The sequence below is a fragment of the Lepisma saccharinum genome, chromosome 21, assembly GCF_977018435.1.
Source record: "Lepisma saccharinum chromosome 21, izLepSacc3.1, whole genome shotgun sequence".
Lineage (NCBI taxonomy): Eukaryota > Metazoa > Arthropoda > Insecta > Zygentoma > Lepismatidae > Lepisma > Lepisma saccharinum.
In genome coordinates, this window is record NC_139249.1 from 10,353,553 (window position 1) to 10,364,915 (window position 11,363).

Sequence of the window (11,363 nt, forward strand, 5' to 3'; positions counted from 1 at the left end):
TACCTCCACTGTGTATCGAACTAGACACCCCTTGATTACAAGGCTCTCATTTATATTTCTTACAGTGTAGGCTCAAACCGGCCAAACATCATAACAATTGTCTGGCGTGTTCTCATTTTTGTAATGTTACTGCACAAAAATTCCTGAAGTTTAACTTTTATCCATTTTGCATTTGTCTCTTGTGAACTGGTAGTTTTTCCCAGTTTTTTAATTTTTTTTTTACTGGTTCATTAACTGAATCTCTTTTCATGGTCAATGTGTGTCTACATTCTCCAGTTATGTAAGTATAAGAGACATTGTCTTCCAATTCAGGTTACTTTAGGACCCTTTGCATGATCTCCAGAGGTATTTCAAGTTTACAGAATAATGCATAATACTTCACAATTAATATTATTAGAATGCAGACTTGTCAAGAATTTCAAGTAGGTACGTACAAGGTTTTGATAAACTACAAACATGCAAGTGTGCTATTTAATTAATTTATTTGAGATGAAAGGCTGAAGTCACGTCTTGATTCTTTTGTAATTAACAGGAATATTACAAAACAGAACAATATGTTACACCAGATTATACCAGAATTTACACATGGTAATTTTTAGTATATGGAAGTTATATACTTTAAAACCACATACTTAATTTGTAACATTTGGAATATTGCTGTGTAATACTGATAGTTTGACTCTGTGTAGGTTGAAAAACCATGAAAGTTGAACATATGTGTTATCCCTGAGAAATGCAGACAGAATTGAATTTTCAGATGACCATGATTCTGCAAAATGTTTTACATCCTGCCAGCCTCTCATCAATTGGTAAAGGGGATGGATAGCGACTGGAGCATGATGCTGATAACATCACTCAAATCCAATCTTCTTCATGACATGGTGTTACAAACCAGGGAGAGCTTTATTATAGCATGTAAAACACTATTTTATACAAATTTGATGTTATTTTAGAATTTAGTGATTTAGTTGTCAATATTTAATTTTCACTCTAGTTTCCTTATCTTTTTTTTATTAGCTCTACCTGTTATCTGATATTAATGAATTAATATCCAGTACTTTTATGCAGTTTTTCTCCCCTCATATTAATTGCGACAATTAAGATATGTGGTCAATTCATGAGAGGTAAAATAAATACATTTAGATATCTTGCCTAAACCTAGTTTTCTAAGTAGAATCTTGTGAATTCTATTTTCAGGAAATGATTTACAAGCTAATATTGTAATAATTTTTGAAGGGGCTTAACCCCCAATAACCCCCCTCAAATATGCCAACCATGAATACATGCAATATAACCACAATGTAAAATACCATTGCAGTAATGTAACTGAAATATTATGCAACCTAATGGAAATGTGTCTGTAATGTCGGTAATGTTACATTTACATGTTTCTGTAACATTCTCAATGTTGTGTTATGTTCGCGGACATTTCCACATTACTGAAACTTACCCGAAACATTTCTGTAATGTTCTGCAACATTGCCGCAATGTTACAATGTTTCACGACTTACGTGTTGCTAACGTATCTGAAACCATGTTGTGCTGTATGGGTATATATGTGTGTGTGTGTGTGTGTGTGTGTGTGTGTGTGTGTGTGTGTGTATAAACATTCGTTTATAAACAGTCCAATTTAGCCTGGATCAGCTCAGCACAAGAGTGGAGGAATTTGAAAATAATAAGAAAAATATATAGTTCCACTTTGACTAATATTTGTCGTTAACGACTGATTCGACTAATATTAGTCGAAAGACTAATTCGACTAATATTAGTCGAAAGACTAATTCGACTAATATTAGTCGAACGACTAATTCGACTAATTCGACTAATATTAGTCGAACGACTAATTAGTCGAAAAAATTAGTCGACTACTTTTTCGACTAATATTAGTCGAACGACTAATTCGACTAATATTAGTCAAACGACTAATTCGACTAATATTAGTCGAACGACTAATTCGACTAATATTAGTCGAAAAAGTAGTCGACTAATTTTTTCGACTAATTAGTCGATATTTTGTTTCGACTAACGACTAATTAGTCGATGGTGCCCATCACTATAAAAAACAAGAAAATACAAAAATAACAATATTTTAGCGCACTGGTGTTGTTGCTTCTAGAAGTAGCCAAATAAAAATATTGGCAACGCACTACGAAACGAAGAAAAATATAACCTGCAGAAATTAGAGCCTAACATGCAAGCAGACAAAAGACGCCACGGTAGAACGCAAGAAATGGATCGACTAGAATACCAACAATTGAAAAAGACGATACCACAGACGATACTCTAGCTACCTCAGCGCCACTGTCGGCAGTTACCACAACTTACCCTATCTCGACGAAGTGAACACTCTTGGTCTTGTATACGAAACGATAACAGTAAATGAATGTTCAACTGCACTGAAAAAACAACATGAACGAAAGCTTTCTGAAAGTCTAAGATTGGGTCGTTTACTCAAAATGCATACGATGTGACTGATAAAGAATCGTAGGATCGGGTGAATCTAACCCCTGAAAGTTCACATAAAAGTGTTGCATTATCCACATATCAATACGAGCACAAAGTAAAAACTTGAAATCGGGCACAGAAATGCTTATATCTTGATAGTTGATATGTCAGTTTATTTATGGTTCGTAATTACTAAAATTCTTTACAGGTTTTCAGTTCAAGGGGATTGAAAGTGCTGATTTTGAGATAGAAATGCAAGTTTTTTGTGTAATCCGAGGCCACGCTTCAGCATTTCAGATGTACAGAATTAATGTTTTGTGTCACTGTTTTACAGAATTAGTGCCATATGTTAAACAAAACAACGTGCAAATGCAAGTTTCGTAACTGAAAAGTAAGTGAAAGGTCTTGAATCACTAATACCGATGCGGGTAATTAAGTTTATAAATTGTTGTGAGTGAGTACAGTGGGATCCATGAGTATTACCGTGCAAATTGTCCATCACCATGTTCGTGGACTTTATTTGAGCCAATAAGAGCTTTAAGAATTAAGAGAAAACTCAAAACAAGCTGTTGACAACTTCTGCACCAGCTTACATAAATATCCATTGCTTTAAAACACATAGGATGTAAGAGAAATATTAATGAAAGTAGTCATGGACTAATTGTTATCGCAAACTAAACATAGTTGTCTCCTGATCAGTTACAAGTAAATTTATGCATTTGTATGTAGTACAACACAGGGGGTGTTCGTTGCTATGTGAAGTACGTATGTATTACGTCACCTGGGAGGATCGGGTTTGACGGTGCTTTTTGCATGTGCAGTAAGTTTGGTGCGGGGTACATTTAGCTACTAACACGTCACAAAAATCGGAACAAGCAGGTTATTGATTTTGTAGCGTTCGATTTATTTTTATTGTATTTTTGTACTTGTAGACTGCAATCATGTCTAATTGTGCTGTAGCAAGCTATGAAAACTATAACCAGAAAACTAAAGGAACTGACATAAAATATCATAGATTTCCAGTCGATAATTGCGTAAGTAAACAGTGGATTCATGCTTGTAGACGAAATGTAAAAAATGCAAGTGTGCAGTGCCAATTATTGTGAAGAAGACTATGTGCGATATCTAAAAGCAGAATTTCTGTATTTTCCACCAAAGAACGTGCTGAAGCCAACTGCAGTGCCATCGCTAAAATTACACCCAATTTAAGAAATTTACCTACTTTAGTACCAAAAAATCGAGGAAGACGTGCCCTAAACAAGCTAAAGAGACTATGCTGTTAGAAAGGAGAAAAATATATAGACGAAGATATATACACAAACTGCAAGCAATGTTTCGTAGTTGGAAAACATATTCGATCGTTTACAAAGGGGAAACACACGTCTGCATTCAGAAGCAAATAAATTAAAGATTACAAACAACCTCTATCAACCTGCTTTAACTAAATAAAGAAGTTCAAAATCTAAAACGTAACCTAACCGACATTACCACAAGAAAAGTCATCAATATCTTGAAAATGTGTTCAACTAGTGCGAAGTACGTAATGAGCCTAACTGATTTGTTATGTACATTTTATGTAAGTCGGATTTATAATTACTAACAAATTCATTTATTTAACACAAACCGATGTTGATTGTGATTTGTATGTTCACATTTTGAAAAACGTTGCCGAAAATGTGCATTTCGAAGATCGCGTACTAACTTCCACGCTATTGGAAATTAAATTCACTTAGTACATCTTCAATTCGAGTTACATAGAGTTGTATGCACGATGGTAAATATTGCATGAGTGAATATTACACCCATCATTGAAATTTTTGCAACTTTGTTCAATTTTGGTATTTCACAAATACATTGTAAATAATTTTGTACCCTTGTACTCAATATAAACCATTGGATGTTACATTATTTTTTTGTAGTGCATTTCTGTCAAAAAGAGAAAGATCTAAGATTAGTCTAATGCAAGTTACTTCGTTAATGTACAAATGTGTGTCGCCTTGGAGTATATGTTCCGGTTATACAACTCAGACACACATGGAAATGGAAATGGAAAATCTGCGGACAAAGTCCTTTAACGAATAATGATTCGTACATTTGCACGGTCAATCATTGTGAGTTCATGTAACTTTTCTCCTTTATTGTTTAATTAAACTAAGAACTAAGATATTTTCATCGATATTCTCAAAGCGTTTCATTTACCGTGTGATCATAAATCTATTTCTATAGGCTTGAATTTAGTAGGTTAAGACATTTAAGTTTGATGTTCCTAGCACTCATCAAGTATTTAGAGTAGGTTAAGTTAGTTAAATTAGTACTTGTACACTTCGGCTCGTCTTCTGCACGCGTTTGTATGTAAAGTTCTTAATAGAAACAATACTTTTCAGAACTATGACAACGATAACTTGCAGCCAAATTTGAACCAGAGAAATTTAAAATATCTGCAAATTACAAACTGGAATTTCGTTTTCAAAGTCTGAAACTACTATCTTACAAACTATTTCGTCATTCTTCCTCCACATAAAACTTCCCAAAAAAAATTTGCATGTGGAACTTTGATCCGTAAATTATTGTACAGTAAATAAATATATGAAGAAGGTTGGGGTTCTTTCGAATTCAGAGTAAGATTCAAATGCAGAGTAAAATTTTATCTAGATTGTATATTGCATCTTTCACTTGATAATTTGAAAAATACAGTTACATTATGAAGAACGGTAAAGATTGGATTTTAAGTATATCAGTATAATGTTAATACTTTCTGATGTTATGTAAAATTTGAAATGTTCTTGGAAATGATTGCAACGTTCTGAATGAATAAGAAGGAACGATTCAGTCAGAAAACTAAATATTAGGCTTTTGTACTGCGTTGTGTTAAATGTTGTAAATTGATTATACCGGACTACTATCGGATTAAAAATTAGGGATATTCAAGTTTGGACTCAATTAAAAGTTAACCAGTAGAACCACATAAAAACGAGTTACATCAAAATTCAGCTTATTCAATTCTGTGTCAATCTATAGTTACCAATTTTTTTTTGATTATGCCTTCTATTTTGATCGTCGTGAGAACAAAATAGGATGTTTTTCTAGTTTGGCAAACTATCGCTCTCTTTGAAATTCTATAAATAAAGAACGGGTTTTTTATTTATAGATTATATATTATATAATTTATTTATTTATTATCCAAACTCTAATATCCATAGTTTATAATCCGATAGTACTCCTGTGACGTTCTGTGAGGCCCGTAGTACCTCGGAGGCCTCTGACGATGTCCGTGGGGGAGTTGTTAGAACAGCGCACTACGACGCCAAGGGTCCCGGGTTCGAATCCAATCGGGTAAGACATTGATTTGTCCTTAATGAGAAAATTGAGAATTTAGTAAATGTGATAGTATATGTGGAAACAAAGATTTATTGATTGATTTGCTTTACTTTACTTCCCTTCTTGTGCCACTTCTGGCTAATTTGCAAAGATAGGGTTGAGTGATGAAATTATGCAATTGATGAATGATCACTCACAAACATCCATGCCCAGGCCAGGATTCGAACCCGGACCCCTGGCGTTGAAGCGCGATGTGCTAACCACTACGCCAAGGAGGCCGGCTTGTGGAAACAAAGAAAGAGAACGACGGGGGGGGGGGAGGACTATCTCTTATGTGTTTTCCTTTCATATTTAAAAAAAGACAGAAAAGCAGAAATAAACCAAATCTGTCAATCAATTCTTTCTTTGTAACTCTTTCACTATACAATTCTTCTTTAGCATGCAACGTTTTTTATTAAAATCATAATACGATTTATGAAATTATTAAATCTGAAATGCTAATGAGAACACGGACAACCTTCTTTGTAATATATCGATCAGGTTTCAGAAACACGAATTTTTACAATACTTTTGCATGCGCAATTTTCCCTCTTTTAAAAGTAGCATGTTTTAAAGGAATACCTCAGTACCATCCCGAAGTATGATAATTAATATTTACCCCTCAAAGTAATGAAACACTTTTCCTCACTGAAACTCGCAAAGAAATGATAGCGGCCGTTTGCTTCGGCCAAGCCCCGAACGAACATAACCGAAGGGGCATATATTATTATATTATATATTAAGTTACCTTGGTACAACATTTAATTAGATGTTAGTAAAAAAAAATAGTCTGTGTTCAATCAGTACGATGTGATGTGTACGACATTTAGGTAATTTGTGAACATAGCTGTATGGTAATATTACGTAATTACATGAATGCCGACTTTGTAACTATTATATTACTTCATTTAACACGAAAAATGTTGATTGTTATTTATATGTTCGTTTTATTGCTCATACGTTGTCTGAAATTGTGCAGTTTAATGTGCAAGAGTCACGTTTTTAACACATTTTCTTTCCAGTCACAGTAAAGGATATTCACTTACTTCTTCATGCTATGTTCCAGTTTACAAGAATTATGTGCTTGATATACATGACGTGAAAGAAATACAATGTACGTCAATAGAATTATTACGACTTTGTTCAATTTTATTAGCATATTTCACAAATATGTTGTGGATAATTTTGTACCTTTGTACTCGGTAATGGATGTTATATTTTCGCTTTGTCGATTATTTCTGTCAAAAACAGGAAGATCTTTTTGATTATTGCGATGTAGTTAACGAACTATAAAAACGTATACTTGTGTCACCAGCATTTAAGGTATTTGGAAATGTAGATAAGTTGTAGACAAGTTGCTAAAGTGAAAATTTACTATGTAAAGAATAACGATTATTACATTTGCATAGTCAGTCATTGTGATTTCATGTAACACATTTGATTGATTTACATTTATGCTCTGTGGAAAAGTAGGAGAGCGAGATATTATCTCAACCTGTTCTAAATATCACAAGCACAAGGGGAAAATATAATTATCAACTTATATGTCAGCGAATATTTGCATGACACGATTTCAGTACATGTCCTGGTACAGTTAGAAGTAAATTGTCGTTATTAGGGATGAATGGAACACGCTGATATATATTAAAACTTACGTCTTATCCTCAAAAATAACTTGGCTAACTTGTCTCTTGGTTTTTACCTTTATCTAGCATGCTTACCAAAAAGGAATATAATTATAAGAACTTTAGAATACGATATTCTTTCAACAATAGTCTCCTGATAGAGCATGAGGTTTATTGTATTCTCTTGCTTTTTGCTTTGGGCTTCTTAATTAAAGTAAGTTGCTTACACGTTGCATTAATATTCTCAACGAGTTTCATATTCCGTGTGATCGAAAATCCCTTTTCATAGGCTTGAATTACTGTTAGGATATTTAAGATTGGTATTCATAGCATTTAGGTATTGCGAATAGGTTAGGCTAAACGTTTGTTGCATTACCATTTGTACACTTTCTCTCTTTGCTTGCATGTTAAAATTTTGATGCGAAAAATGATTTTTAAAAAGATGTAAACTACAACCAAACCTACTTGTGCATCCAAATATTTACCAGATTTCTAGAAAATTAAACATTTATCAAATTAGACACAGGAATTGAGTTTCGAAAGTTGGAAAGCTTATTTAATACGAAATTCTAATCTTACAAGCTCTTTCCTCAACCATCTGTACGTAAACTTTTACAAAATTATCTTGCATACATAACTTGGACAGTAAGTTCTCATTCCACAGCAATTTAATAGCAATTATATATTACTAACGACGATAATTCTTTACAAACTTACAGTAAGTTCCAAATGTATGATGAAATTTTATCTATATCGCCTTTTTCCATTGATAATTTGAAAAATAAAGGTACCTTATGCAGAACGGTAAAGATTGGATTTTACGTTTATCAATATTATTTATGCATTTTCCAATGTCATATAACATTTGAAACGTTCTTCAGGTGAAAGCAACGTTCTGAACGAATAAGATAGGACTATTCACTCAGAAAACTAAATATTATACTCTTACAATGCACTTCGTTAAATGTTGTAAATGGACTATAGTTGACTAATCTTGTGACGTCACCCGAAAGCTAGTGTGAGGCCCGTACATAAGTATAAGTATCTCGGAGGCCGCGGGTAAATTCCAGTCGGATGCCCATTACTCGGCAAATTGTCCATGACTAATTTCATTAATCTCTGTCTTGCATCATACATGTTTTTAAGAAATAGATTTGTGTGCGTGCTGGTTCAGAGGTTGTCAACAGCTTGCTTGGCGGTTTGCTTCAATTCCTGAACCTCTCATTACATAAAACAAATATAATAAGCATGGTGATGGACAACTTGCTTGGGGGCATTCCATTATCACAGGTTACACACGCCGACTACATTTTTGATATTAAAGTAACTATTCTTCTGATAGCTAAGCAACATTTTTCTTACAGTTTCTGTGCAATGAATATGAAACTTAACACTGTTGATTAAACATAACTACCCTTAAATACTTTTCCACATTTGTAGCTACAAGTCAACAATTTTGTGTCACGGGTGCGGCAGACGAAACACTGCCTCTTCACTTAATGATAAATTTATTTTAACTTCTGTGAATTGTCAAATGATTAAAAATAAAGTATTTATAACAAGGAGAGAAGGTAATTGATATTTGAATATTTCAGTGGATTTGAGGGGGGCAATGTAACAGTTAAAGGACAAATTAATTGTCTTTTGGTGTCACGGGTTGGGCACAATACAAAACACAAGTACATCAAAAAATTAAACGAAAAATATGTAAAATTACTCTTACCTTCTAATTTATTATGTGCAATACTTGCATTTTTATGCAAATGACAATTTTAGATTGTTCACTCAGAAGTTACAGCATTGCACTTTTGAGGTTCATGCCCCCTGGTAATACTTATGCATCCCACTATACAGGGGTGAAAGTAAATAACAGAAATGGCAACTATTGTACTTCTTTGGAAGGTTCAGTCAGGATTGAAAATTTCATCTTTGTATTAGCACGTTATCTCATACACAACGCCAAAGAGGTACAAAAAATAAACAAGACCTTTACCATTTCGAAAAAAAAAAGGTTGGATGAATAATGTGTTTGCTTTCCATCAGTATAGCTTAAAAAATTACACTTCATAATTCCGTGGCCCGGAGCTCCGTCCCCGGACCGAAGCCCTCCAGCATCATGCAGAATCTGGTTGATTTACTGGAAAATTCCAGCAAACCCTGCCATCCAGCCAACGTTTATTAGTGATGAAACTGCACTCTAACAATCTGCTAACACGGTTTAAACCGTGTGATGGACATAATAGCAAGCAAACAGGAATTAAGGGTAATCCCTCTCGCTCGCTCTGTTTGCAGGCTTTGCCCGCTGTTCGCAGCGCCATGGGAGTTTCCCGCGCGCGGGAAGAGGGGCGGGCGGAAAAGTACGGATGAAAACAAGGATCGTGCGTTGTGCGTAGGAAAGTGCGTAGGTATTTTACGCGATACACATCCCCTCCAGTGTCTGCAAGAGAAAATTCGCGTTGTGGAGGCTATGCTAAAGAGGCTATACTCGTCTCAGTGGCGGATGCTCATGGTGGTTATCTGTCAGATTTGCAATTGTTATTTTTTGTGGGATATGTATCGGTTTTTTAAGTAAATAAATATATATTTTTTTGCATTTCTGGCAGTGGGTTATAAATTCTGAATGTAGTAAGCCTGAATACAGCATAAAATAGAATGCAAATGTCCATAAATGGCATTTTGCAACTTTTCTTATGTAAGGTTATGTATTTTCAAGATATTTGCTTATAAATTAATCCATTTTTGTGCAATATTTTCCAAAATTTTAAAATTAATTTGCTAGAAATAAATAAAACCATCATTTTCTTCAGGTTCATGGTAAGTTAGATATTGAAATTTGGTTTTAAGACAACTTTATGCAAAGAAAGGCTAATCGGGAATGAACCTACAGTTTAAAGTGAGATTGGAACCGCTATGTACCTCCACCGGGATCATGGTAAGCAGTCACGATCTTGGGTTCGACTCTCGACTTGGGAATGGATGTATCTTTGTCAGTCTTCCTTCATCATTTTTATTCAATCCTTGTTCAGTCTCATCTTACCATACTATAATGCTCGAATTGGAAACATGTGCTGGAAGGTGAAGGCTTGGTTTTAAGTTCACTTTATATGTACAAATGACTTACAGTTTAAAGTGGGATCCAAACTTAAATATATAGTATACCTCCGCTGGGTATCGAACACAGAGTCCCTTGATCACAAGGCGACGACGTCACCACTACGACATCGGGGAGGCCAGGAAGCAGAATGGGCCCCCAATTTTTCAGGTTTATACAAGTTAAATGGTACCTTTGTTAACCTGGGAACACGAGGAGTAAAGTAATGGTTAATTTTTATGATTTTGCAGACGTATAAGTTATTTAGCAAATATGGTTGTGGATAGACCTAGTATTTTTAGAGTATAGAACACTTTTTTTTTAATACTCCCTTCCAAAGTTAAGCCTGAAGATCAATTATGCCTCCTAACACAGTAGCGTACGCAGGATTTCATCAAGGGGGGTTATTTCTAAAGCTTTCTCCAAATTTACATTACCATTGTTTTATTATACTTTAATTAAATAATAATAATAATAATAATAATTAATAATACTTATAATTTATTAATTATTTGAAATACTACTAATAATACTACTAATACCACTACTACTATTAAGGAGTAGAGATCTACATAAATATAGTATTTATGAAAGCAATAGAACGAAATTACTTTCTAGTCATTTCGACAAATTCTAGGAGCATTTTTTCTTTCTTACGAAATAATTGTCTGGTCAACGAGTGAGACATTTTAAGTGTGAAGAAAATGCATAAAAACGAGAAAATATATTAAAATAAATTGAAATAATCAAAGTATGGAACTCATTCAAGGAGCTGCGGTGGTCTGATCGGTAGGGCGTCTGACAACCGCGCGGGAGATCAGGGTTCGATACCCGGAATTGGTTGG